The sequence below is a fragment of the Octodon degus genome, unplaced genomic scaffold, assembly GCF_000260255.1.
Source record: "Octodon degus isolate 3935 unplaced genomic scaffold, OctDeg1.0 scaffold00311, whole genome shotgun sequence".
Lineage (NCBI taxonomy): Eukaryota > Metazoa > Chordata > Mammalia > Rodentia > Octodontidae > Octodon > Octodon degus.
The window spans coordinates 461,209-477,812 of NW_004524887.1; the positions used below are offsets into that span (position 1 = coordinate 461,209).

The 16,604-nt window shown below is 38.1% G+C and overlaps 1 protein-coding gene and 1 pseudogene across 1 annotated transcript in view; one reads left to right on the forward strand and one right to left on the reverse strand.

Moving 5' to 3' along the window:
- Positions 1-16,604, reverse strand: part of Ccdc172 (coiled-coil domain containing 172) — a 104,233-nt gene that overhangs the window by 68,757 nt on the left and 18,872 nt on the right. The gene's annotated exons all lie outside the window — the stretch shown is intronic.
- LOC111814412 lies at positions 11,590-11,917 on the forward strand (annotated as a pseudogene).

Below are 16,604 nucleotides of genomic sequence, written 5' to 3' on the forward strand. Positions count from 1 at the left end.
TAGTAACTGGCCTTCTGAACAGATCTCAGAGAGATAACATGAATCCTATAAAAATAAGGTTTACAGAGAGAAACAAATGATGCATAATCTAACAGATTCTAAAAAAATGGGACAGTATACCTACATAATAGTTTTTTAGGGAATACAAAGAACCTACATTAATCAGTTGATGTTTCAGGAGGATATAAACAAAAGTATGAGCATGAAAAACAAAGTAAGCATGTAAGACAGGAAAACAAAATACAACAACTGAGATAAAAAGGAAGACAGAAAACTAATCTGTAGAAATGAACACAAAACAATTTAAATTTGCAGAGCATTAAAGTACAAAATTAATAATGTTGAAGGTAAAGTCAGTGATACAGAGTATAAAAAGTTCACCTAGATTAAGGACTAGTAGCAAGAAATAATAGATTCAGAGCACACAAAACTATAATCTAACCTATAAAAATGGTGGTACTTGAAAAAATACATAGTAGAATAGTTGAGATTAAATAAAATGGGAGGCTCGGTCTTGTTCCAGACAAAATAAATAGATACATCTGTTCATAAATTTGAAATTATAGATAAAAAGGTTAAAATAATAAGGGAACAAAAATGAACAAAACAGGCTATCTGAAAAAGATTTTAAAAATCAAGCTGACTTCAATTCCTCTCTTTTGCATTAATAATTCTCAGAAAACAGTAGTGCTGTATCTAAAAAAATTCTAGAAGTAGGTTTTATTCAAGGATTCCATATTCAGACAAGTTGTCATATAAATATAAAGGGCAACAGAAATAATTTCAGGTTTTAATGACTTATAAAAACTGTAATTCACATATTTCTCCTGAGAAATTACTTCAACAATTACACAGATTTACATAAAAGCAAAAATTAGATCACAATAATAAAGAATTGTAGCCATTAAACTTTTATGAAGAAAAAATCAGATTAGTCTGGCAGTATAAGCAAACGTGGGGAAAAAGCATTTTCTACTCCAACTACAGAGAAATTCTGAATAAAAAAATATACATTTAACTATATAGTTTGTATAGTTAAGTCAAAAGAATAAGAAAAAATGTTCATGCCAGAAACAAAGATAAAAATGGGTAGTTGTTAAAATTAAATCCCATAGGGCTATATTTCAGAAAATACAATGGTATCTCAAATCACCAACTGAGTTTATTCCACCATTCTGGTCATGAACAAATTGGCTGTGAACCAAATCAATTTTTCCATAAGGTTCAACGTAATGAAAGCTATTCCTTCCGAACCATATGTATTTTTTTAACTACAAAAATAGGAAACAAAATTCGGTACAGTACAATATAAAGAGAGAGAACACTAGCTTTGCCTGAGGTGATTCCTAGTGTGGAGGACAGGAAGGTAGGTGGGGAGGAGGTTATTGTTTGAAGAGACAATTCCTATCCATAAGAACTTTGGGAAGATCACCTTCAGGGTTTCCTCCTGTCTTTGTCTCTTAGCTGCAGGGTCAATTTTGAGAAAAATTCTGCCTAGTTTCACTTGCTTTTTCCAGTGTGGCATAACCTTCTGTAAATGAGAGACTACATTATCATTCATCAGATTCAACACTGTTTGTTACAGTTATGTTAAGGTGGTGCTTCTCAAAGAAATCCTGGCATTCATTCCATTTTTCCATAATGAATCTTATCACATCACTGCTAACCTCCTTCCTGTCTTCCTCTTCCTCAGTGGAACGCTTCTCAACAAGCGCTTTCCTGAACTCTGGGGTTCAGGAAGTTCTCTGTGAGCTCTTCCTTATCGTCCTCAGTAAGCCCCTCTATATCTGTACCATTGATGTCCAGACCCATACTCTTTCCAGTGGACACAATTTCTTCCACTACCTGTGCAACAGACCCTTGAAAATCATGTTCAGTGCCGCAGTCTGGCCAAAAGTCCCTGCAGGATGAGTTTAAGGTCCAGTATGTGATATCTTCCCAAGCTTTGTCAATGAGGTTAATGTAGTGGAGAACATGAAAATGTTTTTATTCCAGAACACCTTGAGTCAAGGACACTTCTTCAATGACATTTAAACACCTGGTGGGCCAGGGAGATAACTCTGGCTTAAGCATCTGCCTGGCAAACACCTGATGAAAAGCACCTTTGTGTAGAGCTTTTTTTTTTTTTTTTTGGTACCGGGGATCGAACTCAGGACCTTGCACTTGCAAGGCAGGCACATGTGCCACTGAGCTATCTCCCTGGCCCTTGTGTAGAGCTTCTTGAAGCTGCATATCATAACTGGTACATGGGCTGCAGAAGAGATTTTGCTATGCGGGAAGCACTTGACCTTTATGAAGTCATACTGAGCATCTATATAATCCTCAAAAGCTGAGGATGTGCTGGAGCACAATCCATCAGAGTAAGGCACCTTTAGGCAGCTGCTTGTCAGAAAGACATTTCTTAATGGTTCAAACACCTTGTAAAGCCACTCCATGCACAACTGCCTTGAGATGCAAGCTCTCACATTGTCCCTCCACACACCAAGCCTTGTTTACATTTTGTTTTTTTAATGTAGGAGGGGTCTGGAATGGTACACCAATAGTGGCTCAATCTTCAAATTGGCACTTGTGTTCACACAAAGCGAAGGGGTCAATCTCCTTCATGGGTTTGTGCCCCCGCAGTACCTTTTCTTCCTACATAAGATTGTTTCAGTTTGGCATCTTCTTCCAGAAGAGCCCTGTTTCTCATCACTGTTGAACATTTCTTGTTGAAGGGAAGAGAGATGTGTCTTACCTTCATGAATTATACCACTCCTTTCTTACAGGTTTTTGAAGTGGTGCTGTCAGAAATGGAAGCTGTGCCATGTCTTATCACACTGCAGCATCCACTTTTGTCGAATTTTTTTTTCCAGAACTGGGGATTGAGTATATGGTTAGATTTTTGGACTTATATGTAAACATAAGAAGTATATAATTCTTTATGCCTATTGTTAAAAATATATTCTAATTTTTAAATGTTTTTTCATCATATTCTGTACGGACTTAAAGTTCAACATATCAATACTTGATGAAAAATACCTGTTCCATGTTATGTCTAAGATGTTTGATATTCAGACAGATAGTGAGGTTAAGCTTAACAGCCTAGGATGTATGGTAATAACAATAAGCTTCTCTTCTGGATGGTTAACAACCGAAGTTTGCAGACAAAAATTAGAAAAAAATGAGGGTCACAGGGAAAGCCAACATTTTGGCCCTAGCCTTCCAACATCAATTAAGACTCAGGACATATGAGAACTTGTACTGTAATGTCATGTAACTCAGTAGTGTCCCAAAGTTTCTGATCAAGGACATTTTGGGGCCAAAGAGGAAGTGATCGATGATGTAGAGTGTGCCTAAGGAGAGTCATATGGAGAGAAAACATTCTCTCAGGCTTTCACAGAGAGCACACTGGCCAAGCAATGGCTGTGACTCATCCACATGGCTGACACTGACAAAGGTTCTATAATCTGAGGTACAGGATCTCAGCATAAATCCTGAGGGGATTTCACGGATCTTAGCAGACCCAAAAGCTACAACTTTTGTTGCATAGGTCCTGCTTTACCTTGGTCTTAACCATCCAGCAGAAAAGTATACAAACGAAATATAAAAAGTAAAGTCATGCTGTTATGTTGAGCTGTAGGGGACTCAGGTCAACAATTTCTGACATTGCCAGTCAAGCAGAAGACCCAATACTATTACGGACTACTGGACTTTTTTGGAATATTTTGCTGAGTTGACATACCTATAATATTCAAATAACAGAACTTAACAAAAAAAGGGTATACAGATGAACGTCCATTTTGTATCTGTGTATACAAAGTGGTTAGGATAGATATTTAGTTACATTCTCTTAATGAATAGAGGGATTTGTTCTAATGGTGTTTGTAAATAGGATATCATGTCTGCATCTTGTACAGCAATTAACCACTAGGAAGAATATATGCAATGTGTTAATTATTGAAAGTGTCCTACCAATTTGGTTTGAAACTGTCTCATTGCTATTTGTTTCTCAATTAAATTATGGAAAAAAAAAAAAAAAGAACTGGAGTTTGAACTCAGGCCCTTGAGCTTTCCAGGGAAACATTTATTCCACTGAACCATCTCCTGGCCACCACATTTTTGTCAAATTTACCAAACCACCCTCATCTGGCTTTAAATTCACACTTGTTGCATCTGAAAGGGGTTTTCTTGCAGTAAATCACTGCGATTTTGTGGCTCTTTTATGGATCATAGGTTCACTATCAGCTGGCAGCTATTTCTGATTCAACCACACTAACAAAAGTTTTCCCAGCACTTGTATCCTCTGCTTGGTTAACATCATTACTCTTTTGTTAGTTCAGCTCCTTTGATGGCATTTCTATTCCTCAAAATAGTTGAAATTGTTGACTTTGCCACCTTATATTCTGAGGCCAAACCAATCATAGGAATACCATCTTCATGCTTTTCTACAATTTTCTTTTGTTCAATTGTTAGTTTCTTCAAAATCTTCTTATTATCATTCTTGCTCTACACTTTCTTGTTACTTTCATGTTCTTATCACCTTGATGACCACTCTCCACATCCTGGTTACCTCCATTACCCCTCTGCACATTCTTCTCACATTTTTTACCTGTTTGCATTTGCTGTATATCACCATGCTTGCTTTGTACCTTTTTTTTTGAGCACTGCTGATTGAATAATACTGTACAGTACTACATATGCCAGAAAAATACACAAAAAACTTTTATAGCAAGTGAAATGAAGTCTGTCTTCCACCATAATGTCAGAGGAAGCCAGGACCATACGTTAGACCAGGGAAGATGCTCACATTAGGGTTCATGCAGGGAAGATGGCCATGGTGGACAGAGTTCATAATGCCTAATGAAGAGCTCATGAACTCTGTAAAAGCAATATACAGTGAGGTCACCACATAGTCAGGAATCTCTGTCTGTTGGTATGGATGGAAGTCTTATGGTAGCTTCTGAAGTAAGTAACAAAATTCCCCTCAGTGGCCTAGAGATTCAGTATATAAGTAAGTGCCTTCCATTTAGTCAGAATGGAAGAGGAGTCATACCCATAAACTTGAAGCCCAAGCCACAACTCTTCATGAATGTGAGATATAAGATTCTTTAGTCTATTTTTTCTTTGTGGTGCCAGGGATTAAACTTGTGACCTTGCCTATGCCAGTCAGATGCTTATGCCACTGAGCTGTCTCCCAGGTCCAGTACAAGGATCCCTTATCCATGGAATACAGAGAGCCTGAACTCAGAAATCAACATTAAAAAATGAATTTTGGGACTAAAAATTTTAAATTCATGAATTCACTCAGTAGATATTTAATATCTATAGTGATTCACAAGCTATTCTAGATGCTGGCAATAACAACAATGAATAAAAGACAAAATTTGTATTCTTTATGAAGAATCTACTGAGGGGGAGACAAATCAACATAAGATATGTCAAAAGGTGGTAAATGCTACAGTGAAAAATAAGGCAGAATAAAGCACTGATGTAGAGAAAAATGGGATATGATGCAATTTACACTGGGAGGTCAGAGGTCAGAGAAAGTCTTTTATATAAGCTGTTCTCATACTTTCTGTTTATATTACCATACTATAAAAATTATGGAAGACTTAAAAAATTTAGGGCAATCTTGGAATCATAAGTCTTAGAAAAATCACACTTTGGGGTCTCTGGACTCTTCCTACCACTATGACTGCAAGGGAGACAGTCACAAGCGATAGTCACAGAGAAGAGAAGGGCTAGTTACAGAATGCCTAGAAAAGTGTAAGCATTAGCAAATTCATATTGTGCAAAACATAATTGTCATGGCTTCTGTGATGAGAACACAGGTTGGACATGGTTTTCTGAGGGTCTGCATCTGAAGGTGTCAGGATTAAGTCCAGCAGACTGCTTGGTTCATCTCACTGCCTACCTCTAAAACAAAACACAGTCATCTGTCTGCTTTTCCCATAGGCCAACGTGATCCAGGATACACCTCAGCCTGAACGTTTGTCACATCTTAGGAAGTACAAAGGAGCCCCTGGAACACATAGGATTCCTCACAATTCTATTAGCCACAAAGCTAATCAAGGATAGGCATGGCTCAGGCACAGAGAAGAGCATAAACACTAAATGCCACTGGAGTGAATGCAGCGTGAGGCAGACAGTACACCACTGACCCTTCCAAGTGGAAAGGTAAGGCAGAGCTTAGCATTTACACAGCAGAAGAGTGGGTGTGGAACACAAAGACCCTACTTGTGGCTCACTATCAGTCTACCACGTCTGGTGGATTACAGTATCACAGGCCCTAAAGAGTAACCTCTCAATAATGAAAGATCTTTCAATGAAAAATTTTTTGGATAAGTTTCTCTTTTTTTATTACAGTTGTTTCTTGTGGTTTTTTTTTCTGTTTTGTTCCTTTTCTCATATTTTTCTTTTTTCCATACTATTTTACTATTATATTTAATTCTATTTACTTCCTTTTATTCTTTGATTGGATTTACATCACTTCCTTTTGATCTTTTTCAAATTTTACTGCATCCTCTATATTTCCTCATATTCATTTTTGTTATTATCATTGAGCTTTATTTTTTTTTAGCTAATTTCCTCAATGATATTACTGCTTATATTTTCTATGGTGGTACAGTTGCTCTTTTGAGAAGATCTTTACTATATGTCAATATTTGGTTTGTTTGGAACTGCGTGTCGTGGCACATCTCTGTAATCCCAGCACCTGAGAGGTTCAGACAGGCAGTTCACTTCGAGTTTGAGACCAGCATAGGGGCTACAAAAGTGAATACAAGGCCAGCCCAAACTGCATAGTGAGACCCCATCTAAATATATACATATACAACTCTATCTATCTATCTATCTACATATATATAATATATATATATATTATATATATATATATATCTTATTTGTCGCTATTATTATTACTGACTTCTATTGGTAATGGTGACATAGTTGTTGCTTTTGTTTTTTACTGCATGTTGATATCTGTTTTGTCTCATCATCACTAAAGCTTGTTTTCTCCTCTATGAGTCACTTTGGAGCTTAATCCTCCAGAACAAACTTGAACATGAAGAAAACTCCCAAAAATAACATTGTGTAGAATAAAGAGGCATACAAACACCAAAGCATAACTAAAAGAAAGGACACTTCAAAGGAAAACAGAATCTAACTAAAGAGATCTTCCTAGTAGTTACAGAATTTTCTACCCTAATTTCAACACTCAGCAAAACAGCAATACAAACATGAGAAATAAGGCAGTGAGGTGCCTCCAAAAACCCTTAATTCCCTCAAATCTAATCTCATGGGCACTAAAGTAGAAGATGTTACAGACAAACAAATCAAAAACCAAATAATCAAAATGTCTGAAGAAAAAACAAATTCATCAGACATTTAGCGAGCATAAAGATTGTAAATGAATGATGCAGAATTTAATTCATAAAATGTTCATTGAGTTTAAAGAAGACACAATAAGCTGATTGAGTTAAAGGCATTATAAGACATCAAGGATATCCTGTAAAGATATCTTATTAAAGGGTATACAAGATATCTCGGAGAGAATTACAAATTTTTCAAGCAGAAATTGAGGACATAAAAAATTCAATTGAAAGTATGGGCAACAAGTTGAAGCAGGATAAAAACAGAACGCCAGAGCTTGAAGCCAAGGGTGATGTAGTATATTATGCACTGAATGATAACCTAAAAACCAGATACTGTAGGAACTGGACCCATCAGCTGCAAGGCCCAAAGAATTATAGGAATAAAGGAAAAATTAGAAGACAACACAAAAGCAAAAAAAAAAAAAAAAAAAAAAAAATCACTGGAAATAAGCAGAACATCTTCCAAATCTAGGGGAAGAATATTCAAGTACAAAAGTCATATAATTTTACCCCAAATAGTAAAATCTAGAAAACAATCTTTCCATGACACACCCTAATTAAAACTCAAGAAATTCAACACACACCAAAAAAAAAAAAAGCCAAAACTATTTAGAGAAAAACAGCAAGTGCACATTAAAACTAAGATTATCAAAATTATAGTAAATTTCTCAGCATAAAACTTAAAGGCAAGGAAAGCTTGGAGCAACATATATCAATCCCTCCATCCCCCCAAAATTGTCAACTCATGTTTCTATGCATTGCAAAATTATCCTTAATTTGATAGAGAAGCATCTTTATGAAACGAAAATGACTGGACACAAAAGGACAGTTAAATACCAATACAATTATAGCAAGGGAATTCAATGCCCTACTCATTCCAATAGATAGGTAAAACAGAGGAAGAAAAACAACAAAGACATTTCAGAGTTAAACCACATCACTGAACAGAAGGACTTAACAGGTTTTATAAAGTGTTTCACCCAACAATAGAATACGTACTTTTGTCAGCAGCCTACCTAACTTTCTCCAAAACAGATCATACCTTAGGTCAGAAATCATGTTTAAATAAATAAAAAAGAATTTAAATAATCCCTTTCATACTATTGAGTCATAATGGAATTAACCTAGAACTCAATGGCAAAAGTACCACAGAACTATATAAACATATAAAATTAAATATTACATCATTAAATAATCACAGAAAAAAATCAGGAAAAAAATGAAAAGGTCCTTAGAATTAAATGAAGATGGAAGTACAACATACCAAACCTACAGGACACAGTAAAAGCAGTTCTGAGTGAAGATTATAGTTATGAATACACACATTAAAAGAATAGAGTGACCTCAAATAAATAACTGTTATGGTTTGTGTATAGCTGTTCCCAAGCCTCACACAGTCATGGGGAAGCTTCTGGAGTTTGTGGTTGATTATTGTGGGTGTGGATGCTACATCTGCCCTGGGGCAGGTAATCTGCATTACATTGTAAGGTGGGAAGAGAAGCTAGCTGCTTGAGCTGCTGCTACCTCTCCCTTGTGCTCTTGTTCTTTGCTGCCGCCTTGAAAGGTTGCTTTCTGCTATGTGCCACTCTGCCTTGGAGCCAACTGAGTATGGACTGAAACCTCCAGTAACTGTGAGCTAAATAAACCTTTCCTTCCTTCATTTTGAGTGCTGGGTATTTGTCCCAGCAACGAGAGAAGAGTAACTAAGACAATAACCTAATTATACATGTCAAGTTCCTAGAAAAACAAGAACAATTTAAATTCAAACATTATAGAATGAAAAAAATCCTAAAAGTCAGAGTGGAAATTAATAATATCAAGACTAAAAAAAAATATACAAAGGATCAGTGAATCAAAGTGGCAGATAAACAATGGATAAACCCCTATTTAAATACATGAAAAGAAGGGAAAAAAAAACCTGTATCAGAGCAACTAGAAATGAAAAAGTAGGGGTGGCTAAATAGCTCAGCAGATTAAAGCACCTGCAAACAGGCACAGGGGCCAAGGGTGTAATACCTGGGCTCACTGTGCTGGCCCGGTCCCCAGGGTACACTGAGATGGCAATTGAGACTGGGTGTGGTGGTGCACTCCTGTAATCCCAGCTCTTGGGAGGCTGTAAACACACGGATCACTATGATCTAGTAGTGAGACCCTGAACATCCTGTAGACCCTTCTCTGAAATACAAAAAAAAAAAAGAAAGAAAGAAAGAAAGAAAGGAAAAAGTTGAAGTTCCAACAAACACTGATGACAGTTCTTAAGAACCTATTTAAAAAATTTACATAATAATTTTGAAACCTAAAAGAAATGAAGAAATTTCTAAATACATTATCAATTACCAAATTTAAACCAAGAAGATGCAAAAAAGCTGAACAGATCAAATACAGGTAATGAAAAAGATGCAGTAATAAAATCCCCATCAAATAAAAAAAGCTCAAGACCTGATGGATTCACTTCAAGGTTTTACCAGATGTCAGAGATCTAATGTCTAGTGTTCCTCAGATTCATCCTAGAAACTGGAAGAAAAAGACCACTGCCACATTCATTATTGGAGGCTAGCATTACCTTGATACAAAAGCTAGACAAGAACTTAATGAAAAAAGAAAACTGCAGGTCTATCTCTTTAATGAATATAGATGCAAAAATCCTGAACAAGATGCAAACAGAATACAACAAATCATTAAAAAGAACTATATAGCAAGCATGTCTTTAAAAAAAAAAAAGTGAGTGAGTGAACAAGCCTCGAACAAAACCCAGCATCCATTTGTGTTTTAAAAAATTGATGAAAATAGCAGAAGAACCTTGCCTCATACTAATGAAAGCCCTTTATGCCAAACCCACTCTCAACCCCATACTAAATGGGGAAAAGACAAAGAATTAACTCTAAAATCAAGAAGAACAGAAGGTTATCCACCTTCACCACTCCTGTTTAATATAGTACTGAAAACATAGGCCAGATCAAGCAAGAGAAAGTAGTAAACGGAAGATGTATAGCAAAGGGAGAAGTCCAGCTATCTTTATTCACAGATGACATGATCTTTTACATAGAATAGCCAAAAACCTCCACTAAATGACTCTTAGAACAAATAAACAAATTCAGCAAAACGGCAAGATCAAAATGAATGTGCAAAAATCAATCATGTTTCAGTATACTAACTGTGGAGGACCACCTGACCAGCTCTCCTTGAAAGAAGAGCGACTGTCTTCATTTTGATGGAGCCTGACCCTACTTCCTCGTATTGTTCTGTACAGAGCTGGCTAGGACTTCTGTTTATCCTTCAATTGGCCTTAAGCAATGTATATTGGTCTAGCTGAGGTGCTGATGATAGCCTCTGAAGATGACATGCATGTTTCCCTGGTAACCTATACCTGCTGCTCTTTAATGTGAGCCAGGTGGAGACAGGACGGTAGAGCTAATGCTCTGCGCAGCCAGCTGAGATCAAGCCTCGAGACAGAGGCTATGACTTCCTGGGGCTTGAAAGACTACATCAAAGCTGAAGTACCAGGCTTACCAAAACGTTAGATACTATGGAATGCAGAATGCTCTCTCTGCATATCGTCTCTGCATATCGCAGAGGTAAACTTAGGCCACCCACCTCGCTCAGCTCATAATGATCACCTACTTCCCACAATTCTCAGTCAATCTTCTTCAAGCCACTCCCCCACTGAATAAAAACTGGGTGAGGCCCTGGGTCTCTCCCTTGGTTCCGGAAAGCCATCTTCATGGCTGGACTTATGAGCCCCTTGACTCCCCAATGATTGAAAATATAACTTAGTGTCTTTATTTTCGCCTTGGGTTGCATTGAAAGTGGTAGATTGCAATCAACTTGATGGGATTCCAATAACATAACTTTGGGATTATAAATACTGGCTTCTTGGACCGAAACGAGGACCTGGAAGTGTCTCCTACACTAACAATGAATGCACTATGAAACAAATCAGGAAACAAACCTATTCATAACTTCAAAGAAACTAAATAGCTAGGAATCAACCTAACCAAAGAGGTAAATAATCTCTATAAAGAAAAAAATACAGTACTCTACAAGGAAAGGCTAAAGAAGGCATTAGAAAGTGAAAGACATCCTGTTCCTAGATAGGCAGAATAAATACTGTCAAAATGATCATATCGGGTAACTGCAGCACCACTTGCGAACAGAGGCAGGGCCCAGGCATGGTGGTGCACTGGACACTGTTGAGAGTGCAGCAGCTGCTGGGTTGCCAGACACTGGTGACCCTGACATGGGTGCCAGCAGCTCCAAAGCTTGAGGCCTTTGGCCTTTCGCCCAGGGGCAGGGAGAGGCCTTCCGGAGATGGCAGGCACTAAGCAAGCTTTGGTGAGCCTTGAGGCCGAGGGGTGCCCTGCTTTGTGTTCAGCACCAGTTTCATGTTCTGTGATGAGGATGGGGATCTGGCTCATGAATTCTATGAGAAGACAATCATCACCAAGAATGGGCAGAAGCAGGCCAAGCTGAGGCAGGTATATAAGAATCTGATTCCTCAGGCCACTGTGAAGCTAGATCTGCCCCGCATTCATGTGGGTTTCCCCGTGATCCTCTATGAGGTATGAGCCTGGTGGGTGACAGACACAAGCACCCCTGACCCAGTGAGAAACTTACAGGCTCAAGGTGTGGCTTCCATTGAGAAGCCCAGGCTGAGGCTACAACCCCAAATAATCTGTTGGCCCAGAACCTTCAGCTGTGAGCAGGGAAGTCCCTCAGTATAAACTGGGCATTGGTTTGTGTGTGGACAAGAGATGGCTGGTGGCTGGCAGAGGCTAATGGCGGAGTTACCAGCACAACTTCCCCAGGTACCCCTGCAAGAAGTGTGGCAGGGCATAGGCCAGTCAGGAACCTGTGGTGCTTGGTCCCCTGCCTGGCCTGCTTTCTTCCAAGCTTGCCTAGGGCCCAGCCCTACTAGAAGCTACAGCACTTTACAAGCTGTATGCCTTCTTCCAGTCCCTGGGCTTTGGGAGTTGCACAGAAGCAGGAACTTTCTTTCTCTCACTTACTTTATCTTCAAGTCAGAGCATTTCAGCCATTTGCTACCTCGATTCCTCCTGTATTGGACAGAGACTGGGGATAGCACCAGCCTGATTCCTTCCACCTACCTGACATTTGTTCCCATTTTCAGATGGACAATTTTCTGACTGTTACTAGGAATGGGGACTGGTTTGAATAGCTCCTCCCTTTCCCAGGGCTTGGTTAATTCCTCTTCAGTGCAACTAGCTATTGCCCTCTCCTCAGTTAAGAGGGTACATGCCAGGTCAGGACAGGTTGTGGATGCCCGTGCCTATGGGGAGATGCCCACCTAATCTAACTCCCCTTGCCCTTGCACCAGCCATCCCTCACCCCAGGTTAGAGGGTCTACACTATCCTAAAAGGAACAAAATACCAGGGCTGGTGCCAGCAGTGCTACGAGGAGCCCGCCACTCTTCCCCTACAGTATCCTCATCCCTTCTGGATCAGTCAAGGGAAAGTACTAAGGCCCCTTGAAAGGGAAAGGAGAGCAAAAACAAAAGGAATTAAAAATGTGAAGGTTTGTACATAGTCTAGTCCATGATGATGTTGGGGCAGAGTCTGATTTCTATATAGAAACAACTCTTTTAATTCCTTATTTTAGTGCAAGCTCTGTGCTGCTAGCATGGGGAATGGCTTGGGGATGGTTTTCCCCAGCACAGAAAGATTGTTGTTATTTGTTTGATTTCTATAAAATTATTTGTAGATCTTATAAAAAAGAGATCATATTAGCAGAAATAAGATATAGATCGACTGCAATCAAAATACCAACATTCTTCACAGTACTAGAAAAACACCCTAAACAAAGCTACAGTTAAAAAAAAAAAAAAAAAAAGCAGTGTAAGTATAGTACTGACACAAAAGAGACCTGTGGGTCACTGCAGGAGAACTGAGGATACAAAACAACCCAAACATACTCAGCCATTTGATTTTTTACAAAGAACATTTCTACATTGTTGGTGAGAATATAACCACTATAAAAATCAGTACAGAGATTCCTCAAAATCTAAAAATATAGGGCTGAGGAGATAGCTCAGCAGCATAGCCACCGCTCTGGCAAGGGCAAGGTACCGAGTTTGATCACTGACACACACACACACACACACACAAAAAAAAAAAAAAAAACCCTAAAAATACATATTTCATTTGACTCAGCTATACCTCCTCCCAAAAGAACTATAGACATCATGTTACCATGACACATGCATATGCATATTTACAGCAGCATATCAGATAAATGTTGGAAGCAGCTTTATATATCCATTAAGAGATGAACATTAACAAGAAGGACAGGTTTGAGTCATTTGTAGGAACACAGATACACTTTGAGATCACAATGCTAAATGAAATAAGTCAGACAGAAGATTAAGTCTCGTGGTTTGTTTTACAAGAGAAACACAAAGAAGCCGGGAAGATTGCTCAGCTTAATAAGCGTTTGTCTGGCAAGCACAATGCCCTGAGTTCAATCCCCAGTGAGAGACAGAGACAGAGACAGAGACAGAGACAGAGACAGAGAGAGAGACAGACAGACAGACAGACAGAAACAGAGAGAGACAGACAGACAGAGACAGAGAGAGAAACAGAGACAGAGAGAGACAGAGAGACAGAGACAGAGACAGAGAGACAGAGAGAGAAAATATGGAATAAACTTTGTGGAGATATGAAGGGAATTGGGGACTGGGGTAGACAGGAAAATCAGGGAGGGGGAGGGGAAGCAAAATGATTAAGATATGGTATGTACCAACTCTCCATGATGAATGTAATTGTTATGTATTGAAAACAATACTGGCCAGACAGATAGCTCAGTGGCACCTGCTTAGGCAGATGCATGGACTGGGGTTCAATCCCCAGCAGGCCCCACCCCAGAAGCACACTGAGAGGGCAAATGAGAATGGGCGTGGTAGTACATGCCTGTAATCCCAGCACTTGAGAGGCTGAAAACAGGAGAATCACTACAAGTTCGATCTGTGTAGTGAGACCCTATAGACTGTGTATTAAATACATTTAAAAAATACTAATAAAAATATTTTTTCAGCACTGGGGATTGAACCCATGGCCTACACATACTAGGCAAAAGCTACATCATTTAACTATATCTCCTGTCTTTTTTCTGTTTTTTTTATATTGAGACAGAGTCTTGCTAAGTTTTCCAGCCTAGACTCAAACTTACAATCCTTCTGCCTCAGCCTCACAAGCAGTATAAAGTGTGATACCATACCCAGCTAAACAAGATTTTTTTTTCTGGTTAAATACACCTATTAATATTACCTGTATAAAAGGTTAACTCTGTGAAATTTTTAAATTATTTCAGCAACAAACACCTGGAGTTACCTACAATTCCATTCCTAGACAAAAGACAAGAGGGTTTTTTTTCCCATTAATTTTACTAAGAAACAAATAGCAATGAGACAGTCTCAAGCCAAATTGGTAGGACAGTTTCAACAATCAACACATTGCACACGTTCTACCCAGTGGTTAATTGCTGTACAAGATGCAGACATGATATCATACTTACAAACACTATTAGAACAAATCCCTCTATTCATTAAGTGAATGTAACTATATATCCATTCTAACCATTTTGAATACATAGATACAAAATGGACACTCATCTGTATCCCCTTTTTTGGTTAAGTTCCATTATTTGATTATTATAGGTGAACTCAGCAAAATATTCTAAAAGAGTCCAGTAGTCCATAATAGTATTAGGTCTTCCGTTTGACTGGCAATGTCAGAAATTGTTGACCTGAGTCCCCTACAGCTCAACATAACAGCATGGCTTTACTTCTAATATTTCATTTTTATACTTTTCTGCTGGATGGTTAAGACCAAGATAAAGCAAGACCTATGCAAAAAGAGTTATAGCTTTTGGGTCTGCTAAGGTCAGTGAAATCCCCTCAGGATTTATCCTGAGATCCTGTACCTCAGATTGTAGAACCTTTGTCAGTGTCAGCCATGTGGATAAGTCATGGCCATTACTTGGCCAATGTGCTCTCTGTGAAAGCCTGAGAGAATGTTTTCTCTCCATGTGACTCTCCTTAGGCACACTCTACATCATCGATCACTTTCTTCTTTGGCCCCATAATCTCCTTGATTAGAAAATTTGGGACACTACTGAGTTACATGACGTTATAGTACAAGTTCTCATAAAAGACTGAAGAGTTTTAAAAATGGAGATTCAGAGAAAGATTTGTACAGAAATGTTTTCAGCTACATCTTTCAAAACAGGCTAAAAAGTGGAAATAATCTAAATTCTTAACTGATAAATGGATATATAAAAAGTTATATATATGTTTGTGCGTGTTATTTATCAATAAAAAATAAAGTATTGATAACATGCTATAACATGGATTTACTTTGGAAACATACTAAGTGAAAGAAACTAGTTACAAAAGGCCATAAGATACGAAATCCTAGTTATATAACAGGTCCAGAAATAAAATGGGTTAACTGTGACCTAAGGCTGACAGAGTTTATGGAGGGTGGAAAGGTGACTGCTAAAGGACACAGAGCTCCTTTTTGAGGTGATGAAAATGTTCTGGCACTAGACACTGATGATACACAACCTTGAAGAAAAAAAAAAAAAAAAGACCAAAACTCGCTGTTTTTGGAACTGTTAAAATGCATTTTTATTTTGTAAAGCGATCTAGCAGCTGTGTCCCCACCCTCAGCTTAATAAAGTATTATAAGCAGCTTAAGTGCCCTGTATAACCTTCCCTGATTACAGTTATTGTCCATTCCAACAGAGATAATCACTATCCTGACGTGCTATTTATCATTTCTATGCATGTCATTATATTTTTAAGATATTTATATATCTCTCACAAGATATAATTTCATCTTGCATATTTTTAAATGGTATACTGAAGAACTTCTATAAGCTGCTTTTTAAATCGCATTGGACTTTTGAGGTTTATTATTTGTTTTTAAATCAAGTGATTTTTTTACAATAACATGTTAACAGTTGAAATTCTGCACTCATATTCCCCAAATAGTGACTAAATCTATTAAATGTCATTTTATCACTTCAATCAGATGATTTACCCAATCATCACAAACTACCACAAACTGATTTCTTGTTCAAAATAAAAGAATTTAAAATGTTATTTCAGGGCTGGAGAGATGGCTCAGTGGTCTAGAGCACCTACTTAGAACAAGCTTAGCAAAAGCATCAGGGACCGCGGTTCAGTCCCCCAGCACCACATGCCAGCCAGCCCTGCCCCCTGGTGGGCTGAGCTG